Consider the following 27283-nt stretch of genomic DNA (forward strand, 5'->3'; position numbering starts at 1 on the left):
AACAGAAGGGACGCAGCTGTTCCCACCTTGCTCTCAGGGCCTTCTGTGCCTCCATCTCCCTTCTCTGACTTAACTGAGGAGGGAAAAACAGAGTTTGCTTATAAAAACCCTACAGGATAGGCAGTGCAAATTTATTATTATTATTAATTTTCCCTAGCAGGGGAAATTACAGTAGCTGGTATTTACATAGCACTTACAAAGCACTTTAAATATATATTATTCTATGTGAACCTCACAATAACCCAATGAGTCTAGTGGTTTAAATGTTATTGTCATGATTTTTTTGAGAATTCAGAAAACTGAGGCTTATCCAAAGACACATAGCCAACAAATGGAAGGGCAGAGATTCAATATCATTTCTCCTAAATACAAGTTCGGGTCTGTCTTCCTTCCTTCCTATTTTCTTTCTTTTTTTTTTCTTCTTTCTTTCTTTCTTTCTTTCTTTCTTTCTTTCTTTCTTTCTTTCTTTCTTTCTTTCTTCCATCCTTCCTTTTCTTTCTTTCTTTCTTTCTTTCTTTCTTTCTTTCTTTCTTTCTTTCTTCCATCCTTCCTTTTCTTTCTCTGTCTCCATTCCTCTCTCCCTCTGTCTCTCCACTCTCTCTCCCTCTGCTTCTCCCTCCCTCCATTTTTTCCTTCCTTCCTTCTACATCTGAAGATGGCCATGCCATCCACTTCTTTCTGTCAGGTCATACTTGGCCCTAGAATAGAATAAAAATTATGAGAAGAGAGGATACAAGATGCCTTTCCATCCTTTTCCACATTGGGTTGTCCCATCCTGTCCCCACAGACAAAGGAAAATTCCCTTTGTCCATAGGCTGGCCAAATACATTTCTCATTCACATCAGTGTTGACTTTCATGGTTCAGAGAGAAGAAGAAGGTTGAAAAATGAATCCATGATCACTGACAAGGCACAAAAATATTGGCCTGGGTATCAGGAGATCTGGCTTCACATTTTAACTCAGCCACTAAATACCTGCATGATCATTGGCAAGTGTTTTCCCCACTCTGATCCTTAGTCTCCTAATTTGTAAATTAGGAATAAGAATACTTGCACTACTTACCTCACAAGGTTATTATGGGGAAAACACTTTATAAACTTAAAAATGTTATCTAAATGATGGGTTGTTTATATTTACAAAATTAGTTAACTGAACCAGTAGTCCCTTTATCTAGCATTCCTTGACTTTAACCTAAAGCATGTGCTTGGAGTCAGAAAGACAAATTCAAATCCAGCTTCAGACACTTACTAGATGTGTGACCCTGGGCGAATCACTTAACCTATCTCTTCTTTAGTTACTTCAGCTGTAAAATGGGGGTAATAATAGCATCTACCTCCCAGAGTTGTAAGGATCAAATGAGATAATGTTCGAAAGAACTTAACACTTGTCTGGTACATAATGAGTCCTTAATAAAATATTTGTTTCTTTTCTTCCTTTAATTAGAGTAACACTAGGTAGGTTAAGTAGACACTGCAGAATTCAGTATATTTGAATAATAAGGCATTTACCAATCAATTCTCTTTTTTGATGTACATATCTGTGCTATTTTATCTATAGGCTGGAAGTAAGTTAGTTTAGAGCTTCTCACTGTTCACTCAAGTGTTAAAGAAAATAAAGAGGCAATATTAAAAGGGTAAGGCATTGATAATTAAACACACACACACACACACACACACACACACACACACCCCTCTCATGACTTCTTTGCAAATCAGAGGCATTTCTAAGATCTATGTGGAATGGAAGCTAACCATTCATTATCTCTGCAAAGGACCCTAGGGAGATAGCTCGGAAAAATTCAGCCCTAACTACCCTCTATGCCTTATCCGTTTTCATAGAATTTTAGATAAAGGATTTAAAGACAAAGGATTTTACAGGTGGGGAAACTGAGTACCATAGAGATTAAGTGACTGACCCAAGGTTACATAGCCACAGCTCATTAATATGAGAGCCAAGAGCAGAGCCCAGGACTCCCGGACTAGGATCCTATACCAAACTGCCTCTTGTCCAGTGCCAATCTCTCACACCAGACTACCACCAACGAACACCTGGAATGACACCATAAAGTATTCTTTTGGAGGAGGACTTCTTAACCTTTTTTTTTTTGCGTCATGTACACCTTTGGCAGTCTGGGGAAGTCTATAGGCTCTTTCTTGGAATAATGCAGAGAATTAATAAAATTAAATACATAGGATTACAAAGAAAACTAAGTATATTGAAATAAAGATATAATTTTTTCCCCACCCAAATTCACAGTCCCCCTGAAATCTATCCACAAATCCCTTGGGAATCCTTGTACCTCAAGATAAGAAACCCTGCTTTAGAGGAAAGGCATTGTCTCCACAAGCTCACTGTTTGTCTTTTTTTTTTTTTTACTTTTAGGCAATTGAGGTTAAGCGACTTGCCCAGGGTCACACAGCTAGTAAGTGTCAAGTGTTTGGTCTGAGGCCGGATTTGAACTCAGGTCCTTCTGACTTCAGGGCTGGTGGCTGCCCCACAAGTTCACTATTAAAATGCACATATGTTTTCCTGGGAAAACACATCCACATGGACTAGTTCAGTAGACTAGGCAGGCTCAGAGAATGGGGTTTTCAGAGGATGGGAGATATGATAGATTGCTTTTGTGGAGGCATCATGCATCAGAAAAGTCTGGAAATAGTCAGAGAGGAGAAGGCTGGATGGGCTACTGGTGTGGACATAAGTGTTTTGGAGAAGGCAGGCAGCCCAGCCATAGCATGATGCCACCAGATACCCACAAGTGCGCTGGATGATGGGGATCATCATTCTCAAACTTAGTGGTCTCAGTTTTCTCTTACAAAGAAGGGAGGTTGGATTGGGCAATCTCTGTGTTCTCTTCCTTCTCTAATTTCTAGGATTCTAGGACTATGGTTCTCAAACAGTGTGTCCAGTGGATTTCCTAGGAGTGCCTGGAATCATAAAGAACTTACACTTGCCTGTGGGTGAGTTTCCCAACCTTCCTAGTGCACTGTCTTCCTCACAGCAAAGTATAAGCTTCGTGACATGGTCAAAAAGAGTATATGAACCACTATTCTAGGCCTACAAAGAATATTAACACAACGCAAGGATTCATCTGTAAGCTTCCACTGCTAGATGTGTGAGAAATTAGGTAAAAGGAATGGTGAAGACTGATGGCAGAAAAAGGGCAGCACCATGAGGGGAATCACTTATCCAATCCATCATTTCTGGAATCAGTTACATAGGCTAGATGGAAGAAAGAAACTCCTAATGGTGATGACCATACAACATGCAACGCTGCTGTGACTATCCTGGAATAGGTGTGCGAGGGGCTGCCCTTCAATGGAGGACATTATACATAGGATGGCATCATGCCAGCCTGGACTAGTTTGGCTATAGCCCTGTCCTTTTAGGCTCGAGGTGCTGTAGTAATAATAATACCGTAGTGGTATCTTAGGTTTTTACTCATACCTAGATCCCAAAGAGATCAACCTTAAGAGGAATGCTGAAATGTCTCATTTACTGAACCCATCTGGGCTATGTGTGTGAAAGACACATAATAGAGAGTGAGCAAACCTTTGTCCCCCAAAGAAGTGAGTAGTGTGTGTGTGTGTGTGTGTGTGTGCGTGTGTGTATGAGAGAGAGAGAGAGATGAGGGTGGTGAGAAGATTGTAAAGAATAGAGAGAGGGAAACCCACATCCAGCATAGCTAAGACAGCCAGCTTTATTTCTAAACCCACAGCCCTTCTGCTATTTCTAGGGCTTTCTCCTTTTTTGTGTCTTTGCAAAATCTGGCCTGGCCAGATGAGCCTATGTTGAAAAACGGGTGTGATAAGAATAGCTCACATTTATATAGAGCTCTAAGTCTTGCCAAACACTTCCCTTACTGTATTACCCCTTGATACAGGAAGTACAAATATCATTCCTATTTACAGATCAGGAAACTGAGGCTATGTTAGGTTAAATGACTTGCCTACAGTCACACTTCGGTGTGTGATGTGGGATTCTATCCTAGGACTCCTGATTTCAAGTACACTGAGTTTTTACTATACAACATGGTGGCTAACCTTTCTCTTGGAGCTGTCTATGGCAACATCAAGAACCCAGATTACGTTTTAGGGATTAAACATTCCTATTGCCTCAAGCTGCCACCTAGAAATCTGGGAAACTCACCCAATGGGACAACTTGACATAGTCTTCCTTGCAATGAGTCTGCTCCTGGAAGATTTTTTGGCTAACCAGAATATTAGAATAATGAATTCTTAGAATTGAAAGCAGCTTTGTAAGTCCTCTAGTACAATCTCCGACTTTAACAAGAATCTCTTCTATAATGCCTTAGAAGATGGCCATCTTACCTCTCCTGAAAACCATTCTTCTAAAGATGGGGAGCTCACTACTTTGCAAGGTAGTCCATTCTATAGCTGGACAGCTATAATTGCTAGGAATTTATTTTACATAAATACATATACATACAAGAACATACATATATTTATGTATGTATGTGCGTGTATGTGTTTTTTCCAACAGAATGTCAATTTCTCAAAAAAGAGGGGTGGTTCTATTTTAGTCTTTGTGTTCCTAATGCCTAGCACAGTACCTGGGACATAGTAGGTACATAATAAATGTTTATTTATTGATTTATTGAACTGACCTTCCTGTTGGTCCTAGTTTTGCCTTCTTGAATAAGATGGAACAATTCTAATCTCTTTTGAGTAGGTGGTACAGTAGCTGGAGGACTGGGCCTGGAGTCAGGAAAGCTTGCATTCAAATCTGGTCTCAGGCACTTACTAAATGTATGATTCTGAGTAAGTCACTTAACTGTCTGCCTCAGTTTTCTCAACTGTAAGATAAGGATAATAATGGCACCTACCTCACAGGGCTGTCATGAGGATCAAATGATATAATATTTGTAAAGTGGCTTAGCACAATGCCTGACACATAGTAGACACTTAATAAATACTTATTTCCTTTCTTTCTTGCACTAGATAGCCCTTCAAATGTTTGAAGACAGTGATCACATCTCCCCCTCCACCTCGTCCAGCATCTCTTCAACTTAGAAATATCCTCAGTTCCTTCAACCAATCCTCAGTTGGCAGAATTTGCATATTCTCCAACATGGTGGTAACATAATTTGTCAATCCCTCTTAAGATGGGACAACCAAATCATAGGTGGTGCAGTGCATAAAGCATTAGACTTAGAGTCAGGAAGACCTGAGTTCAAATATGAGTACTTACTCTATTGTGCTTATTAATAAAGAGCAATCACAAAGATGGCTTATAAACCAGGTTATCTAGATCTTATACTTATGCAATTGATCATTTGAACCCAAAGGAAGAACTTTACATTTATCTTTTGTTCAGTCTATTATTCTAGCCTGTCAACATCTTTTAAAATTTTCAATCTGTCATTAGTATATTAGCTTTGGGGAGTCAATGGAAAGAGACCTGGATTTTCATTTAGTAGAAGCTTGATAAATGTTTGATGGATTGAATTGAATTCTGAAGAGAAGAAAAGCCTATTCTAGAATTTCTCTGGGACTAATGTCAAGTCTATGGGTCTATACTTTCTCAAATTCATCTTTTCCTCATATTTTTTTTAAATGAAGCTGTAAATTCATTTCCAGGCTTCTCTCCTATTTTTCATGGTTTCTCAAAGTTCCATGATCACACCCAGGATATAAATACTTTGCATCAGAAGACTTTGCCTGATACATAGCAGCAAGACATTCCTTACTCTGTCCCCACCCCCACTGGACTTTATTTCTTTTTAACTTTGTTTTTCTACTCTTTCTAGTCTGAAGGTTTTTCTCCTGGGTAGACAAGGAGGCAATTGAGAATTCAGAGTTTCAGTAAATTTTACGTAATTTTCTCCCAGGTAATTGGCCTACTCCTTCCTCATCCTTACTCCCAAAATTGCATTTTTTTTAAAGTCTCCTTTAGTTGGCCATTTTTTAAATCAGCCTCAATTTATTCTGGGTTTGTGTCTTCTTAATCTATTTTTCCACATATGTGTCAGTCTCTCATTGGCATTTGTCCATAGTTATGTGTCTCTTCTTTCATCTTTTGAAATACTTTTTCAAATCTGAGCACATTAGAGAGCTCCCTATATAACCACATATAGCTATCAGGTCTTCCCCTTCTCATCTAGAATCCTAGACCTATGGTCATTTGCATGATCTGGTACTAATAGGGAGAGAGGAAATTGTTCAATTGCTTTTCAGTCATGCCTGGCTCTTTGTGATCCCATTTGGGGTTTTCTTGGCAAAGATGCTAGAGTGGTTTGCCATTTCCTTCTCCAGCTCATTTTACAGATGAGTAACTGGGACAAACAGGATTAAATGACTTGCCCGGGGTCACACAGCTAGGCCAGATTTGAACTCCAGAAGTTGAGTCTTCCTGACTCCAGGCCTGGCACTCTATCTGTTGTACCACCTTGCTTCCCTAGAGAGGAAGTAGATGGGAGTAAAAAAGACAAATGAAAAGGAAGGTATTTTTCCCCCAGATCTCCAAAAGAAGACTCATTGGGAGCTATTGGCTGTTGGGGAAAGGGTGGCATGTGAAGGAAAGGTTAAACACTGGGGAAGAAGAGAATGGAGTTTAGCCATCCCAACTTTTGTCTTGCCACTGGACTTGGATTACTCAGGAAGAGAGAGTGAGGCTGATGAGTCGGTGCGGCCCTGCCTCACTTCAATCCAATTCAGGCAGGCACAAGTCAAGACAACACCCTGTGATGTCATTGGTCTGCTTTGAAAGGAAGGACAAATAACGACTTTTGTTTTATGTTCCCTGCCATGTTAATTTAGTGCTTCTAGGAGAAAGTGAGGACACCATGAAATGAGACTGAAGGGGGTAGTTAGACAGATATGACATGTCCTTTGCTGATTCATTATCTGGATCATACTCCTTGATTGTTTGTATCTAAGTATTCCTAGAATAAAGTGTGGAGTCTGGCAAGGAAGCCCATTAAAATGCCACAAGTAATACATGGACCCAGCCAACTCACTCAAGAGTATGTATTGTGTATTCAGCACTGTGCTAAGGCTATGAAAGACACGTAGGCCTATAAATCACTGTTCTTACCCTCAGGGAGGGTACAGTTCAGCAGGGGAGAAGAATCAAACACTACTGAAATGCAGAACAATGAAGTTACAACTAGTGGTATTGATCATTTGATTATAAGCCCTTCCATTAGACTGTAAGGTCCTTGAAGCCAGGGACTATCTTTTGCCTTTTTTTGTGTCTCCAGTACTTAGCTCATTACATAGTGTATAGTAGGTACTTAATAGATGCTTGTCGATTGATTAACTGCTCATGAAATAGGAGGGAAGGAAAGGGAGAGCTCAGTTCAAGTTGGGAAGTTTTCATGGATGAAGTTGGGCCTTGAAGGATAGGTGGATTTTAGATAGGGAGAGAAGAGTAGACCATGCCCCATTTTGGGCTATGTAACCATATCAACACTGAAGACAGAAGTGTTGAGGGAGGTGGTTACAGGTTGGGTTGGGTACCAAATATGGATATAAGAATGAGGGAGGGATTTTCTTCCAACATGTCCACTTATATAACTGAACTGATACCAATGACACAGGCCCATATCATCCTTGAAGATAATAGAAATGGACTCAATGTGACAACTCAGGAGAAAGGAAAAAATTAGTTGTGTGATCTTAGACAAGTCATTTCAACTCTTTGGCCTTCGATTTCTTCATCTGTAAAATAAAACTAGATGGGTCTTTGCGGTTCTCTAAAATGAAAATTTTAGATATAAAGTTGTCATCTAGACTCTCTCTAATGTCTATCTGCAGTTCCTTTGTTTCACAAAACCCTGGTAATTGTCTCTGAGTTGTTTTTGCCCTTTTTTTCTGTCCTAAGCAGGCCTCTACCTAAAATTTCTCAGCCAGATCCCAGGGCTTTAAACACTGACAGGTAAGTTCAGAAGGGACACAATGAGCACACACAGAAATCATTAGCTACTATATATATTTGGACAGATAAAAATACATTTCCACCGTCTCTGACTCAGGCTTTACACAATTGTTGCTCCCTCTATCTGCAGTCTCCTTACCCAGACAGGTAAAATCTGGGTTGCCATCTGGCCTGATTAGCTTGTCTGACATTGTGATTTGAAGACCACTAGGAAAATCTTATCCCTGAATCCCTTCCTTCAAGACCCATATTTGTCAACAGAAATAGCACTCAGGACCTTTCCTTGGTAAGTGTTGCTCCCTCCAGGGCCTTCTTTTAAAATGCATATACCCAAGAGAAGAGGGACTCATTAGGGTCTTAACAGCTTAGCCAGAGCTCAGACCCATTTTTCCCCTAGGAGGAGAAGGACACCTAACAATACTCAGTACCTGGGAAGGAAGGAAGGAACTCTAGCCCTAAAGGGGGAAAGAGGCATAGAAAGGAGAAGCAAGAGGATTGGAAGAGAAGAAGTGGGCATCCTGCCCAATTCTGCCAAGGGAAAACTGGTTTCATTGTTATGCATTTACTAGATGTATTACCTTGAGGAAGTCCCTTGGCCTCTTTGAATCTCAGTTTCCTCATCTATGAAATGGGATTTGCAATATTTTTACTACCTAACTCACAGGGTTGTTGATAAGGTCAAATGAGTTAGCTAAAGTGAAAGTACTTTGTCAATATAGAGTGCTCAATAAATGTTGGGAAGAGGGAACAAGAATCAATTAAACACTAATTTTATGTCAGGCACTGTGCTAAGTTCTTTATAAACATCTCATTTGACCCTCACTAAAACCCTGGAAGGTAGAGACTGTTATTATCACCATTTTATAGGTTAAAAAAACTAAGGCAGAGATTGTAGTGCCTTGCCCAGGGTCACACTGTTAGTAAGTATCTAAGGTTAGATCTGAACTCATGTTTTCCTGACTCTAGGCCCAAGGCTCTATCTACTGGGCCACCTAGCTGCCTCTAGATATACATAATATCTGTATATTACACACACATATACACATATATATGCATATATGTATATGTATATATATATATATATATATATAAAGATACACACACATATACATATAAATGTATGTGTGTGTGAGTCTTTATCCATATACAAAGTAGATATAGACTATTTGGAAACTGGATGGAAAGTAGAAATCCTAGTTCAGTGGGAATGAGAAGAGGTAATTTCTAAGATTTGAAATACCTAGGGTTATGAATTGAATTAAATATCCCAGTATTTTGACACTAAGACTTAAGTACTGTTATATGGGGGCACTAGCAGTGAATGGTGAAAGTGGAGCAAAAGCAAGGAGACATTGCCCTGGAGATGGGGCTGGCCATACTGCAAAATAATCAAAGCTTGTCTTTAGCTTTCTATGTTCTTGTTCACCAGTAAAACCCTTCCCAGGCCACTGAGACCCTCATACTCTTGCACGTGGTACCTTGCCCTACTAACCGCCAACCAAAGAAAGGCCCCTCCCAACCAGAACCTGGATTCTGACTCAAAAATCTATAATCCTACGATCCTAGGCCATGTTGTTGTTGTTCAGTCGTGTTAAACTCTTTGTGACCTATTTGGGGTTTTCTTGGCAAAGATCCTGGAGTGGTTTGCCATTTCCTTCTGCAGCTCATTTTACAGATGAGGAAACTGAGGCAAACAGGGTTAAGTGACCTGCCTAGGGTCTCACTGTTATTAAGTGTCTGAGGCCAGATTTGAACTCAGGAAGACCAGTCTTCCTGACTTCAGGCCCAACGCTCTATGCACTATGGCGACCCCTAGCTGCCCCTATGCCAGGTACTCCCTCTCAGATAAGAGCAATGACCTCCTGGAAATACGTTGCCTTCCTCTAAGAAATCACTTTGATAATGGGACTTTTGCTGACTTCAGCAAACTAGCTGGCACATATGGAGCCCTTCCTGGATCTCTACCACATTTACAACAGCAGGAACAAAGTCAGCAGCAGTAGGGGTTTTGAATAACTTCCCCAGCCTGGCTCCCTCATTCTCCTACTTTCATTTAAAGACCATGTTATAGACTGTTAGTGTTGGAAACAACCTTGAACTACCACCTCTCCTCCCTCAATTTACAAATGAGGAAACTGAGGCCCACAGAAGGGAAATGATTTATCCAAGGTCACACAGCAAGGTATTGGCAGATTTGAGACTAGAACCCAGAATCCTTCTATTTTTGTATTCAGTAGACTTAATTTATCACGAGTTCAACTTCTATCATCCCCACCCTGCATCCTCCAGCCACTATTGAGCCGGAAGCAATTGTTAGCCCGATGCCCATGAATTTGTTGTGCTTTTCTTCTGATAACTGTATTTCAGTAGTTGATTTTCTTTGTAATTTCTGTGCATTTTATTTTATGCATTAAACAATGTTCAATGAGAAGGGCTCCCTAGGTTTCACCAAACTGCCAAAACAACCCCTGCTTTAGAAGCCTACTTGGCAGGTGAGGCCTGGGAGGGATCGAAAGACCACAGAGTCCTTTCCATTCTGCAACCTCAAGCATTTGGATCAGATTTGACTGCACGCCCATCTCAGCAGGCATTTACGTTAGGGTCTTGAAACAACACCAATAAGTTATTTCACATTTAATGTGACCTAACTGCATTAGTTAATGGATGGATAGATTGATTAATGAAGCCACCTACATCATAGAGAGAAAGGGCCTGCAGAAAAATTTCTGTTTAACACTGGGGAAGGAAGCAAGTTGCCTGGTATAGATGTCTGGAGGGGGTGAGAGGGAAAGGTGATTAAGATGAGAGAGACAAATCACATTGATTAAAAGTCTCCATTTCCACAGTGTCATTGTGAAGGCTCCCTTCACTCAGCTGTTACTGTGTCCTGCTCATCTTAGGTGTTCAATAAATGTTTGCTCAACTGATTGGGTGGGTTTTAGGTATCCGATTAATCGCTTCCCCTCCCCCAAACCCGTATAGATTTATTTTAAACATAAGGATCCAAATGCCACCTCCCCCCCCTAGGGAGAGTGGGGAGGGGAGGAGAAGGAGGAGGGAAGTTTTTCCAAAGCAAAGGGAAGCTCTTTACCAAAGCAGGGGAGAAAATGCAAATCGGCAGGCTCAGGAAACTAGGGATCAGCTGTAATGGGAAGATTTCAGCTTGATATATGGTGCCAAGGACGTTATTAATGGTTTGCTGATTTTTACCTTTAAAAACTTTGGGTGGATTATTTATTATGTCCCCTGTGTGCGTATGATCTATGAAAGGCGCACTAATCTTTGTGCACAATCTCCCATGTCCCGGCTCCTCTACAGCTTCTAATTAGGTTTGGATGCTACCCTCCCCATTCGGGGCTAACCACCCACATGCAAAGCCTGAGGAAGCTGCCCAAAGCGGGGAGTCCCCATGGGAGTCCTGCACTCTGGAGCTTGGAAGCCCCTTGTGCTCTGTAACGTTTCAGGGCATCTGCCACAGTGAAATGTGGTGGAAAGAGCATTGAACTGGGAGGCCAGAGACCAGGGTTTGTCCAGTGTTGCTTGACCCTGGGCATGCACATCACTTGTCTGGGGCTCTATTCAGTGCCATGCTCCCATAGGATCTCCCTGCTTGTAGACAGTTTTCTTTCAATGTAGAATAGAGGGATTGGTCTGGCTGACCTCTGCAATCCCTTCCAGCTTGAAATCTCTGATTCTACATTTTCTTAGGCCCCCTTTAGCTGTAGCATTTCTATGATTCAGTGACGTAGAGAAATAGGAAATCACTAGGGACCTGCCCTGAATGACTCCCAATGCTTATGATCAGCCAGGGATCAGTGAAGTCTGACCCAGAACCCAAACTTTGCCCCAAACCATACTTTAAATAAAGTTTATCATTCTGAGTGGAGATGCCCAGATGACTTCCCTGTCATCATCATCATTACCATCATCATCATCACTGTCATAGCCATCATCATCAGTCCAATTAAAAAACAAACAGCAACAGCAACAATAATAAAAATAACTGCAAAAATTAAATTAATATCTCACCTCTATAGTGCTTTAAGATTTCCTTATTTTAGCAGTTTATCATAGGACTGGGTTTGGAGGTCATTGCTAAGTCCTAAAGCGGGGTTCTTAAGGAATATCTTGTACCTAATCACCTCATACTATTTTATTAATTTCCATTTCAGGTCATAGGGGAGCAGATAGCTGGGTGAAGTTGGGAAGTGCCTTTCTTTCCGGAGATTTTTAAAGACAGAGCAGAGACTCCTTTGTCTTAGGTAATTAAAATGGTAACCAGTTTGGAGGGAAGAGCTGGCTCCAATGACCTCTTTAGGGTGGGTCTTTTCAAACATAAACTCACTGAGCTGAAAAGGGGCCTTAGTAGAGAGAGGTCATTGAGTCCAATAACTTCCTTTTACAGGTGAGGTAACTGAAGAACATGATGGGAAGTGTTTTGCCCAAGGTCTTCACTGGGTAGATAATTAAATATAGGGCCAAGATTAGAAACCAGATTCTCCTTCTGCTTATGTCATCTTGGGGTTCCACGACGCTTTTTAGACCCTCTGTGGTTCATCAAGGAAGTCATTAACTCCTGAGTCTGGAGCCAAGGTTCTAAACTCAGAATACCCTAACTCCAAGACCAGGACTCTATCCAGAGATAAAGAAGAAAGTGTCATTTATGTCCCAGAGCAGCTAAAATGAAAAATCTCTTCAGGCATTAGGCAGTCAGCAACATTTCTTGGCTATTTCAGGGAGCTGCCAACAAGACCGGCCTAAAGAGAGAGGCGAGGCGAGCAGTCACTTCTCCCTTGCCCTGTGAGCTCATATTGCCACTTTTCTTCCCTCATCCTAATTTTGTCATCAGTGAAATGAAGCCAGTGCCAAAAATTATTTTTTGTTTTATGCAATGGTAAAAAGGAAATTAAATATAACTTATTAGCACTTTCTGCTTTCTACATAAGTAGGGCTAGCCCAGGACAAAATGTGAAGAGGTCAAGTTTCTCTTTGGTGCTCTCTCACCTCCCTTTCTTTGCATTCCTTCTAGTAACCTGCTGTCTCTTCTAACCTTCTTCCTGGGCATGATGCCCGCCTACTTCCTTCTCATAGCTTGATACTTTTCACTGGACTGGACCACCAAGGACTTTGCTCCCTTAATATATTTCTAAGCTTCAGAGTTGGCTGCTTGCTTCTCACTCAAACAAAACTCTCTCCCATTGCAGAAGAAGGCTGGTCAGTTTCAGGAAAGTATCAGATTGAAGTAATGTGTGCTAACATTGAATTAACATGATCAAATGAGATGTTTGTTGAGCATTTTGCACTGTGCCTAGCACATGGTAGGCATTATAACAATGCTCATTATCTTCCCCACCTTCCATCCCTAACATTGGAATGACTTGTCGCTTTTTACAGGACAAAACTTGCAAAACCAAATGAATCTACTAGGTGGAATTTCAGGCATTATAAGGAAGTAAAGAATTGTGGGCACTTTCAGAATATATGCTTGGGTAGGAGTACCTTACTGTTCCTGAAATCATATCAGGTAAGTGACTGCTCCCCTCACCTCAAGGTCAACCTTATTGGCAACTCCCTGAAGTAGCAGGTACATCCATCTTGCTGCTGGACCCAAGAAATGTTGCTGAATGATTGATGATTGAAGAGGTTTTTAATTTTGGCTACCCTGAGGCATAAACGGCACTTTCCTCTTCATCTCTGGATAGAGCGCTGGTCTTGGAGTCAGGAAGTCCTGAGTTCAAAACCTACCTCAGACACTTAACTAGCTGTGTAACCCTAGTCAAGTCTTTCAACCTCCCCTTTGCTTCTCTTTCCTCATTTGTAAAATGGGGATAATAGTAGCATCTATCTCTCAGGGTTGTTAGAATCAAGTGAGATTTTACATATACATACATATATGTGTGTGTGTATACATATATATATATATATATATATATATATATTCATATATCTGTATATAGTTACATATTGCTATACTTACATATTACTATATAAACCTGGCTCTCTTAGGCCTACTGCCTTCCCTACCACTTCCTTCCTAACTCTAATTCCCCTGTCAAATACCTGGCTGATTCTTACCTTGGCTAAAGTGACCGGGTTTTGGACGAACCAACCAGATATGTGGCATGTTGACAAGACCTGGAAGGCTGAGAGACTGGTTTTGACTCTTGACTCTATGACTTTGGACCAGTCACTTCACACACTGCCATAAAACAAGGAAGTTAGACTACATGCTCTCCTCTAGGGCTAATCTAATTTGCTCATCTTCTTCCCAATGACTTCTCCTCAGCAGCCACTCCTGTGCCAGAGCTGTCTTTATTCTGTAAAACAGCATAAGCTCCATGTCCAGGATAGTGGCAGTTGGAAAGTAGAGGATGAGAAAGATGGGAAAGGAGAAAGGAATATGGAAAGAGAAAGGGATAAAGTAATAGGTTTAGAGGATGGAGACAAAGAGGATTCATTTGGGGTACCATTTAAGAAGGTGGAAGAGAGTGACAGAAGGCAATAATTCCCACCTTAATAAACTTTAAAGTCTATAAAGTGCTTTCTGCATAATAACTGTGGGGTAGGGAAGGCAAGTGTTATTATCCTCATTTTTTTGTGTCAAATGGAGATACTGGGACTTGGAAAAGCTAAGTGACTTGTCAAGTGTCACACAGCTAGTAACTGTCGGAGGTAGATTTGAAACCAGGTCACTCCTGACTCAAAGTCCAACGTTCCCTTCAGGCAAACATGGTCGAGTGTAAAGAGTGCCAGTCTTAGGGTCAGGAAGACGTGGCTTGAAATCATATCTCTGTCACATACCAGTAGAGTGACCATGTGCAAATTATTAAATTTCCCTGAGTCTCAGTTAAGACATACTAGGAAGATTTGGAGTTGTAATCAAGCTTCAGATTCTTATCATCCATAGCATTCTAGAAAGGTTGCAATTGTTCTGAGCCTCAGTTTTCCATTCTGTAAATTGGGGATAATATTACTACCTACCTAGCATTTATATAACACTGTAGGGTTTGCAAAGCACTGTACCTATATAATCTTATTTGAGTCCCGAAACAAACCTGTGAGGTAGGTGCTATTATTATCTCTATTTTAGAAATGAGGACACTGTGGCAGACAGAGGTTAAATAACTTTCCCAGGGTCACACATCTAGTAAGTGTATGAGGCAGGATTTGAACTTGTATATTCCTGACTCCACAGCAAGAACTCTTATCCCTTGTGCCATCTGGCTGCCTCAGGGAGTTGTTGTGAAAATGAAATGAAATGGTGCATGTAAAGCACTTTATATAAACCTTTAAATCTCATATAAATGTCAGATATTATGTTCCTTCTCAAGACAACTGGCATGCTCTGGGATAGAGGAGGTGGGGGAGGGGAGTGGTATGACTCCTAGATAATCCTGCAAGGAAGATGAGGGCAAGAAGCCTAAAAACCAACACTCTCCAGGAGTCACAAAGGAAGAGAAATTGACCACTTGCCTACTTGTGCTGATTCACTGAGGGCTATTGTAGTACTTCCCAGCTAGTTGACTTTCTAAGAGCCAAAGCCAATCTATTGGGGGCTGGGGATATTGCAAGTTAAATCCCTTTATAAGAATCTTTTGTGTTGCTATTAACAATAATAGTAATATTGTAATTATTAACAATAAAAATCAATTCTTTGGTAGAAATGATATCTCCACTCCGAAAGATTTGGCCCTAAAGGATAATTATAGTTGGTGAGTCATTTCAGTCATGTCTGACTCTTCATGACCCCATTTGGGGGTTTTCTTGGCAAAGATACTGGAGTGGTTTGATATTTCCCTCTCCAACTCATTTCAGAGATGGGGAAGCTGAGGTAAACAGGGTTAAGTGACTTGCCCAGAGTCACACAGTTAGTGAGTGTCTGAGGCTGGATTTGAACTCAGAAAGATGAGTCTTCCTGACTCCGGGCCCAGTGCTCTATTCACTGCACCACTTAGCTCCTCCAGAGGGTGATACCTAGAAGCAAAAGAGCGAGTCTTCTTGTATAGATGTAGAAAAAAGACCAATGGGTGAAAAGAAGTCAAGTCAACAAGCATTTATTAAGCAATTGCTGTCTTCCAGGCACCCTGTGTTATTCTTAATGGGTAAAGAAACCCCCATGAAGGAAAATTTCAACCTCATAAGGAAGAATTTCCTAATAAAAAATCCTATCTGAAGATGAAATGGGCTGTGTTGTAAAGTGGTGACTTACTCATTATTAGAGATATTTAAACAGATGCCAGCTTTCAGGATATTATAGAGGAGATTCATGCCTTCCATAGGGGTTTGGATCAGACGTCATACATGGTTCTTCCAACCCCAGGGCCCACTGATTCTGTGACATAAGATTTATTCAGCATGACCTAATTAATTCTAACGTCTTTTCCTGTCCCCCTCCATTCCCCCCACCCATGCCTCTGCCCCACCCCAGCCCAGTGAATATTGGTATAATACGAATGAACAGTGATGAAAGGTTTTAAGATCTAATTTTGCCTAGTACAGCAAGTCTGAATCATAAGTATATGAGTTGCCTCCTGGTTTCTGCTCCCCCCACTCCTACAAACCCCACAGCACATCAGAGTTCCCTAATCCTCCTCTTCTAGATATAAGAAAAGCCTCCACACCCTTTTGTAGAGGTCAGAAGTCCACAGGTGTGGTACTTTGCACGTGTTTTCAGACTTTTTTTTTGATATATTGATAATTTTTACCGATTTTTTTCTCTTATTTTTATTCTTTATTTTAAACAAGTTTATTTTTTGAGATTCTTCTATGGGTGGGGGAGGGATACTAGAGGAATTTTGGTAATGTCAAAAACAAAAGACATCAATAAAAATGCATACTTAAAAGTATAAAATAAATTCAACATGTTATTCTAAAAAAAATCCTACTCTTCTAATTATTTACATTTAGGAGTCCTGGACAAGAGAACTAGATTAGAATCCCTCTTCTAACACTGACTCTATAACCATGAGCAAGACAGTAATATTTGAGTCTCAGTTTCCTCTTAATAGCTAGCATTTATATGGCCCTTTGAGGTTTGGCAAAGCACTTTACAAACATTATATCTCATTTTATCTTTACAGCAAACTCATGAAGTAGATTCTATTATTATCTCCATTTTACAGATGAGGAAACTGAGGCAGGCAGAGGTCCAGTGACTTATGCATGGTTATACAGCTGGTGTCTGAGGTTAGACTCAATCTCAGGTTTTCTGCTCTAACCCCTGTACCACCTAGCTGCCCCATCTTTGAAATGAGGACAATAACCTTGATAGTCTCTACTTGACAGAATTGTTGTAAGGATCAAATAAAGTAATTCAATTCTACTATGCTTATACAAGGAACTGTGCTAGATGCTAGAGTTTCAAAGACAGATGAAAACCATTCCTAGGCTTAAGGAGATTACTTGCTATTGTAATACATGGAAATCATTTTGTAAACCTTAAGTCATTATGTAAACTGTAGCTAACATTGTTATTAAATGCTCCATAATTATGTCTGAGAACCTGTCAGCTCCAAATTCCTGCTTACAGCCCTATGCCTCTCAGAGTCATTCATCCCATCATGCTTTCTGTCTCCATTTCTATGCCTCTCTTTCCTCACTCCTCTCGCTTAAAAAAATATTTATTTTTAGTTTTCAACATTCACTTCCATAAGATTTTGAGTTCCAAATTTTCTCCCCCCTCCTTCCCTTCCTCCCACCCTGCCTGCATGCAGTCTGATATAGGCTCTTCATACATACTCAAATTAAACATGTTTCCACATTAGTCATGTAAAACAAATTAGAACTAATAGGAGGAACCCCATGAAAGAAGAAATGAATAAAAAAAAGAACAAATATTGTGCTTCGATCTGTATTCAGACTCCCTAGTTCTTTTTCTGCGTGTGGATGGCATTTTCCCTCATGAGTCTTTCAGAGATGTGTCTTAGATCCTTGTATTGCTGAGAAGAGCTAAGTTTAACAAAGTCAATCATGGACAAGGTTACCATTACTGTGTACAATGTGCTCCTGGTTCTACTCACTTTACTCAGCATCAGTTCATTCAAGTCTTTCCAAGTTTTTTTTGAAGTCTGCCTGCTCATCATTTCTTATAGCACAATAGTGTTTCATTATACCACAGCTTGTTCAGCCATTCCCCAACTGATGGGCGTCCTTCAATTTCCAATTCTTGGACACCACAAAAAGAGTTGCTATAAACCTCACTCCTGTCTTTGAGAAGCTTCAGTGCTTCCTCATTGTCTAGACGTTATCATAATACTTCTCTGGCCCTTCACAGTCTGACTCTGATCCATCTCCCCAGACTTATTTCAGAATGTCCTCACTTCATTCTGCATCCTGGGCAAACTACCTTACTGTTCTTCTCTCTATATGCCTTTCCATCTCCGACTTGCTTTGTATAGACACCACCTCAGCACTGCAATGCTCTTCCTCTCAATTCTGCCTCTTGGAATCCCTGCTTTTATTCGATCAGCTCATGTACCATCTCCTACGTGAGACATTTCCAAATTGTCCCAGTTGTTAACATTCCCTCCATTGTAATAATACTTTGTATTCAAAGTGTATACATTTTTATTTACTTATCTACATATATGTTGCTTCCCCCAATTAGAATACAAGCTTCTTGTCTTTGTAGGTGTCTAGTACAATGACTGGCACATAGTAGGCACTTAATAAAGCCAGTCAACAAGCATTTATTCAGTGTTTATGATGTACCAGGCACTGTGCTAACTTCAGGGCATACAAATACAAGCAAAAAGAAAGACAAGCCCCTGCCCTCAAGGCGCTTACATTCTAGTGGGGAAAGACAACACAGAAAAGAGAGCTGAAGGGAGGGATGGGGGAGTATTCATACAGGGGCATAAAAGTAAAGTCCAGAGAGTCAGAAGCAGAGAAGGGAGGGAAATGAAGCATGGCCAGCCTGGGTCTGTCCCCAAATGAAGGCCTCAAGAGGAGCTCACTAATGGAGAATAAATGTTTATTGAACTGAATTGAATTACTTCTTGAGATACCAATATCCCCATCATTAGAGGTCTACAAGCAAAGGTTTAGTGTGTCACGGAAAATGTTTAGGTACGCGTTGGATGACGGGCTTTGGAGAGCCTTCCCAAATCTGTGGTTCTGTGCTTCTGCTTCTGATCTCTAAGGGCCCCTCCTGCCCTAGACCAGACCAGGATGCCTTTGACAATCTTTATAACTTTGATTTTGACTTTGACCTTTTCTTTTATGTCCCACCCAATTTCTTTTAGACCTGTGGACCTCTGCTATGTTGCTCATCTCTCTTGAACACTGCAAAGTTGCCTTCAATGGTCTGCCTTTTCCAGGGAGGATGATTTCTTGACAATGATGTCATCTTGTAGGCTTTGGCATCAGCAACTCTGGTCTTGATTCGTGCTCTGAGTGACAGAAGTTCAGGGATTTGCCCAAAGTCTCACAGCATGGAGATGCTAAAACTTTTCACCTTGATTCCTAAGCTCTTGCCTGAGAGGCCAACCAGACCAGGAACGTTGAACTCTCATGCAAATACATAGGCAATATCAACAAAGCAAGGTCTGAAGCTAGCTCTTCCTGCAACTGAGTTTGGATTCAGTTAAACATCCCTCAATAGAAAATTTCCCCTCATTGTCTAAACACTCAAAAAATCTTCCCCTTCAATGGCAATCTTTGTTAAGTGCCCTGCTCAGACTTTCAGAGCAAAGATCCATCATTCATACTTTCATAGTCTTATCACCTTTGCAATGAAGGGAAGGAGGCGAATTCTCTCAGCTCTTCTCCTGGGCCAAACCTGGTCATTACAATTCTAGAACATTGTTCCATTTTTATGTTGTTGTGCTTGTACTCTCTGTTCACATCATGGTAGCCACTGTGCATGTTATTATCCTGTTTCTGCTTATCTAACTCTGTATCAGTTCATGTAAGTCTGCCCAACCACATCAGAATTCTCCACATTTGTCATTACTTGTGGCACAGTAAATAATATTCCGTTACATCCATGCACAACAATTTATTTAGCCATTCCTTAATCCAGAGGCACCTACATTGTTACTACAGCTTTATTTCTACAAAAAGGAATGTCACGAAGATGCTGGTAGATATGGCACCTTTCTTTCTACCTTGGACCTCATTAGAGCGTTCAGGCATTTCTTCATGGGATAGCCATCAAAAACTACTTCAGCAGTAATTATTCCCCAGACTATAGAAACAGAGCCAGAATAAGATCTTCTTTAGGCACTTATCACATCTGTGATTAAATCAAAATAAAGGCCCCTGTGGCCAGAAGTCTTCTATCTATGCTGCTCCCTTCCCTATAATGCTTCCTACTTAGAACCTCCAATTCCCAGGGCATCATGGGACCCAAATTCTTCTCTGTAGCTTGTGGCTTGGTCTAACTCTACAGCATTTCTCTGTGCTTAAACTATGCTGCCCTACTTCCCTTAATCAAAGTTCTGGACCTGTACTTTAATCTAAGTGTTAATGAATTCAGGTCCACTCAATGAATTTCAGGTTCATTTACACCACAAAGTATAATACGGCATTGTAGGCAGAGGAGAAATACTTTAACTTACTCATATTAAGATTAATGTCACTACCTAGGAAAGGGAATAAGCATTTATATAGTGCCTACTATGTAGTAGGCACCGTGCTAAGAGCTTTTTTCAAATATAATCTCATTTGATTCCCACAACAACCTTTTGAAGTGCTATTGTTATACCTATTTGCAGTTGAGGAAACTAAGGCAAATGACAGTTAAGTGACTTGCCGAGAATCGCCCAAGCTAGCAAGTATCTGAGGCCAGATTTGGACTCAAGTTCTTCTGGTTCCTGGCACTTATCCACTATACCACCCGCTGCCTCTACCTAGGCTGATCACTTCAAGGTCAAAGTTAGAAAATACTAGGGTAAGAGACCTATGCTGGAAAGTGTCAGTTACTAACTAGCTGTTCAGTCTAGGGCAAGAGTTTTCTCCTTTGTGGATTTTGGCTTCCTCATTTGTAAAATAAAAGGCTGGCATTTGATCTTTCAGGCTCTTCCATGCCATCATTCTACCTCATAGGAGTCTTCTTATAAACAGATATTCTTAAAAATATAGAATTCTTCCTAAGATCAATGGAACTTTTAGAAGAGATCACCCAATTCATCCTTTTCCCCTGGACAACAAGGTCCCTCAATTATGAGATGAGAATCTACCTGCAGATTTTTGAGTCTTACTAGCCAGATCTCCAAGATGGTAGCCAAATCCCCTACCCCTGCCCCCTCCCAACTTTGTTCACCTTTCTTTTTAGTATGGTCCCTTCTCCATCATTCTGACCAGGAAGGAAGTGCAGCTGGAGGAAGCATCACATACACCACTCTTCTCTGGGATTTGGCTGTTAACACCCAAATCCTCCATTTCACTACCGTTCAGGAACTTTTCTCCCTTCTTTTTCTCCCCCACTTCCTAGTGATCTCAAAGTTGCAGGGGAAACAAGAAGTAGTCTCTTCCTCCTCCCAAAAAAAATTAAGGGGAGGGGGTTCCTGTCCTAATTCAATAAAAAACAATGGGCATCTAGGTTCAAGCAGATCCCCCAAAATTGGGTGTAACTGACATTAACATAATAACTTTAGTAATAATAACTCGCATTTCTTTAGCACCTTAAAGGCCTAGCTGCATGCATTCCTTCAGTCTCAGCAGATACATCGATTCTTATGATAGAGTGCTCTTCATCAGCCATCTGTCCTGAGAGATTCTGGCTTCCCTCAATACCCTGTTGTAGTGACAGGCCCTCGGCACCTTGTCAGGCCTTGATGGATTACCCTTGAGCCAGATTTCATACATCTCCGTCTTCCAGGGGGCGCCTTGACACAAATAATTGGTATCACCTCTGTTGAGTGCATGCCAAGTGCTGACAGAACAGTTCATAATAAGGGATGTGGGTGATGGGCTCTTGATTGGGTAGGGGAGAGAATTACAGCAGAATGGCGAAGTAAGGCTGCCTTGGGAGCTACCTTGGGGTAAAAGGAAGGCCAAGGGCTCGGTTTTACAGGGTGCAGGACAATAAAAGTTCAATTATCCTTGAGGCTGAAAATGAACCTGAATTTGTCTGAACTGGAATAGTTGTCCCCAAAGTACACTTTAAATTCAACACCGTGTATATGTGTATAACACAAGTATAGTTGATCAGTTCAATCATTTGGACACTTGGTCCTATATGGACTAGTACTTTCCCTTATTTCTCTTTCTTTCCAAGGTATGTCATGCTTTACACCCTTAGCTCTAGACTAGGAATCACTGGTTCCATCAAGTTTTAAACGTCGAGTAGCCAAATTGACCTGAGTAACAACTAATGTGGGCAAAAACTGCAGTGAAAGGGTCCAGACTAAGGGTCAATAAAGTATCCCTCAAGCCTAGAATTCTCTCCTTCTACATCTCAGTCTTTTGGCTTTCCTGGCTTCTATCAAAGTCCATCTAAAAATCCGCTCTTTTGCAAGAAGCTTTTTCCCATCCTCTTTAGCTAGGTGGCCCAGTGAATAAGGTCCCAGGCTTAGAGTTAGGAAAACCTGAGTTCAGATCTGGCCTCATATGCGTTTAGCTGTGTGACCCTGTGCAAGCAACTTAACCCTGTTGGCCTCAGTTTCCATATCTGCAAAATGAGCTGGAGAAGGGAATGGAAAATCACTCCCAAGGAAACCCCGAAAAGGGGTCACAAGGAGTCAGCCACAACTGAAAAATAACTAAACAACATGCAAATTAATGCTAGTGTCTTTTGTTGAGCATCTCCAATTTTTACTGATACGTAGCTGTTTGCGTGTTGTCTCCCCTATTACACTTCATCCTTTCTTTGTATCCTCAGCCTAGTGCCTGGCACCTAGTACACTTAATATGAGCTTGTTGATGAACTCAAAGAGTGTTTGGCTAGAAGTCAGGTTCTGCCACTGTCAAACTGTATGATGCTAGGCAAATCAATTAACCTAGCATCATTTTCATTCTCTATAAATTAAAAGGATTGACCCATATTATCTCAAAGTTCTCTTCCAGGCCCATCATTTTATAAATCATCACTCTAGAAATGACTAAGTGATCATTTGGCCATAGAGCCACAGACCTAGAGCTAGAAGAGGCCTTGGAGGTCATTTAGTCCAAACCATTCCTTTTACAGATGTGGAAACCAAGGTCCAAAGAAGTTAAGTGACTTTTCCAAGTTCCCATAATTAGTAAAGAACAGACCTGAGATCTAAAGCCAGTTTTAAGTTCAGTGTTCATTCTGTGACATCACAGGTCCAGTTTCCGGTTTTTAGGAAGGTAAGTTAATATTATCGTTATCCCCAGTTTACAGATAAGGCCACTTAAATCCAAATAAATACAAGTGATTGCCCAAGATTGCTCTGTTTGTGAGTGGTGGAGAGGTGAAGCTAGAACCCAGGTCTCCTGCCTCCTAATGTGGTGTTCCTTTTGCTACAAAATCTTGACTCTCTGAATGAGCTTCATTTTTCAATATCACATAGAGACACCTATAAAATCAGCCTTCTGGCTTTCCTAAGGGAGTGCAAATTCATTCTCCAAAGTACATCCCAGGTATCATCTAAGCTGTGCTCCCAAAGAATTTGTACAAATAAGGTAGGAGAATTCTTCCTAAAAGTCACCCATGCAGTTCAATTCAACAAACCTTTCTCAAATGCTTGCTGTGGGTAAAGCTGTAGAAAGTCTGTGACTTGAAGGGTAGTCAGCACCTACTTCATATCACTTGTGGATCCATTGCTTACCTTTGTCATGTCAACAAGCATTATTAAGTGTTTATGATGTACAAGGCACTGTGCTCATCACTGAGGATACAAAGAGAGGTTAAGGAAAAAACAAAACAAGACAAGACAAAAAAAGACCCCAGTCCCTAATCCCAAGGAGCTCAGAGTGTGATCGAAAAGACAGCAAGTAAATAATTACGTACAAACAACATATAGATGAGATAAAGTGGAGATAATCATCAAGGGAAGACGTTAAGATTGACGAGGGCTGGGGAAAAAAAGGCTTCTTGCAAAAAGTGGAACTTTAGTTGAGGCTTAAAGGAAGCCAGGGAAGCTAAGAGGTAGAGATGAGGAGGGAGAAATCTCCAGGCATGGGGAACAGGCAGTGAAAATGCCTAGAATCGTGAGATGGGGTACCACTGAACCACAGAGTAGTTGGAGGAAAATAAGATTCTTATTATTGTTCAGATGTGTCCAACTCTTTGTGACCCCATTTGGGATTATCTTGGTAAGATACTGAAGTGGTTTTGCCATTTTCTTTTCCAGGTCATTTTACAGATGAGGAAACCGGGGCAAACAAGGTTAAGTTACTTGCCCAAGGTCACACAGTTAATGAGTGTCTGAGGCTGGATTTAAACTTGGGAAGATGTCTTTCTTATTCCAAGCCCAGTGCTCTATCCACTGGTGCCACCTAGCTGTCCCATGTAAGCTACTAGAAGACTAAAAAGATAGGAAAGGTCTAGGTTATGAATGGCTTTGGATGCTTGATCCTGGAGGTAATAGGAAGTTTATTGAATGGAGGTATTCAACATGGTCATACCTGTGCTTTAAGAAGGTCACTTGAACAGCTGAGTCAAAGACGGACTCGCTCAAGACCCCAGGGGGAGGAAGTGGCAGAGTTGGGATCTTAATTCAGGCCTTCTTCAAAAATCCATTTTTCCCCCTTTGTTCCTGATTCTAATTACTTTACTGTTTTCTTCCATAGCACCACCATTCCTCCTGTTTTCCACGTTGTAACCTTAGGGTTATCTTTTACAAGTAGGGATTTGTCATACCTGTATCTTGGGCAACAAGGTGGCACACTACATAAAGCACTGGGCATGGAGCCAGGAGGATCTGGAGCCAGGAAGATCTGAGTTCAAATCTGCCTCAGACATTTGCAAGTGGTATGAGCTTAGACAAGTCACTTAACCTGTCTCTTAGTTTCCCCAACTGTAAAATGTAAGCAATTACGGCACCTATCTTCCAGGATTATTGTGAAATTCAAATGAGATGATATTTATAAAGCACCTAGGTCAGAATCTGGCACAAAGCAAGTGCCTAATAGATATTTGTTGATTAATTGATAAGCTACTGTTTCATATTTCTCTTCCCCTTCACTGCTATTCTCCTAAAATAGGGCATAATTTACGCTCGATAATTATACACTTTCTCATCATCCATTCACTCCTCAATTCATCTGACTTTCTCCAAAGGTGACCTCTCAATTAAAAGGTCAAAATGACCTTTTTGATTTCTAAATGCAGTGGCCTTTTCTCAATCCTGATTCTCCTTGCCATTTTTGCAGTATTTGAGACTTGGCATAGTGGATAGAGTGTTGGGCTTTGAATTAAGATGACCTAAGTTCACCTCTCATCCTTGACACCTACTGGTGGTGGGACATTGGGTAAGCCACTTAACTGAGCCTTGGTATCCTCATAAGTAGAATGGGGATAATGATACCTATAGTACTTACCTCAGGTTGTTGTGAGGATCAGATGATTTAATGTACATAATGTTTTGCAAACTTTAGAAGGGCTCTATAAATATCTATTACTATTTGTGTTACCCCTTCTTCCCAGAGAAGCATTCTTACTCTGGTTTGCATGGTACTACTCCCTCCTGGTTATCCCCCTCCCTGTGTGACTGTTCCTTCTTGGTATCTTTCATAAGTTCATCACCCTTCTTCCCACTGAGAGAGGGTGACCCTCAAGACTCTGTCCTATGAGCTCCTTTCTTTAGTGATATCACTTGCTCCCATGGGTTCAAGTATCACTTCTATTATGATGACTCCTTAATTTAGATATCCTGACCCAATCTCTCCCATGATTTTCAGGTCCACGTATCCAACTACCTGCTAGACATATCCTCCTAGAAACCCTGCTGGAACTTCAGATTACACTTGTTCAAAGTTCCCCTCAGTAGCAATCATTAATATAACATTTTAAGGTTTGCAAATTGCCTTACATAGATTATCTCACAACAATCCTGAGAAGTAAGTTCTTTTGTTATCCCCATTTTACAGATGAAGAATTTGAGGAAGGCAGAGGTAGGTGACCTGACCAAGGTCATACAGCCAGCAAATTTCTTTTTTTAATTGTTTAAAACTTTATTTATTTATTTATTTATTTATTCATTTTATTGATTTATTTTGATTTATGAACAATCACTTCCATATGCTTTTCAGTTTAAAATTTTTCTCCCCCTTCCTCCCCACCACCCTCCCCAAGACTGCGCACAATCTGACATAGGCTATACATTTACATTCATATTAAACATATTTTCACATTAGTGAAGTTGTAAGTAAAAGTTAAAACCAATAGGAGGAACCATCAGAAAGAGGAAACAAAACTCAACAGAAGAGGGAAAAAAATGATAGCGATTCAACTTCCATAGTTCTTTCTTTGGATGTGGATAGCATTTTCCATCACGAAGTCTCTGGAGTTGTCTTAGATCCTCGTAATGCTGAGAAGGGTTCAGTTTATCAATATTAGTCATTGCACAACGTGGCTGTTATTGTGTACAATGTTCTCTTGGTTCTGCTCACTTCACTCAGCATCAGACCATACAAGCCTTTCCAGGTCTTTCTGAAGTCAGCCTGTTCATCATTTCTTATAGCACAATAGTATTCCATTACATTCATACACCACAACTTGCTCCGCCATTCCCCAGTTGAAGGGCATCCTCTCAATTTCCAATTCTTTGCCACCACAAAAAGTGCGGCTATGAATATTTTTGTACATGTGGGTCCTTTTCCCATTTGTATGATCTCTTTGGGATATAGCCCTAGAAGTGCTATTGCTGGATCAAAGGGTATGCACATTTTCATAGCCCTTTGGGCATAGTTCCAAATTGTTCTCCAAAATGGTTGGATCAGTTCACAACTCCACCAATAATGCATTAGTGTTCCAATTTTCCCACATCTTCTCCAACATTTATCATTTTCCTGTTTTGTCATGTTGGCCAATCTGATAGGTGTGATGTGGTACCTCAGAGTTGTTTTGATTTGCATTTCTCTAATCAATAATGATTTAGAGCATTTTTTTCATATGACTATAGATGGCTTTAATTTCTTCATCTGAGAACTGTCTGTTCATATCCTTTGACCATTTATCAATTGGGGAATGGCCTGTATTCTTATAAATTTGTCTTAATTCTCTATATGTTTTAGAAATGATGGTCAGCAAATTTCTGAGGCAAGATTAAAATGAGGATTTTTCTGGCTCTAAGTCCAGCCCTACAGTCATTACAAGCCTCTTCTTTTAATTCTCTTAATTTAAAAAAAAAATTATAGTGTTACTGTCTCCATAGTCACCCAGGCTCAGAATCTCAGAGCTACATTTGACTCTTCCCTCTGGTTCACCCCATAAAACAACTGGAACTACCACAGATGTTGAACTATTCTCTAGATG

The sequence above is a fragment of the Phascolarctos cinereus genome, unplaced genomic scaffold, assembly GCF_003287225.1.
Source record: "Phascolarctos cinereus isolate Bilbo 61053 unplaced genomic scaffold, phaCin_HiC Scaffold_2;HRSCAF=192, whole genome shotgun sequence".
In the NCBI taxonomy this organism is placed as follows: Eukaryota; Metazoa; Chordata; class Mammalia; order Diprotodontia; family Phascolarctidae; genus Phascolarctos; species Phascolarctos cinereus.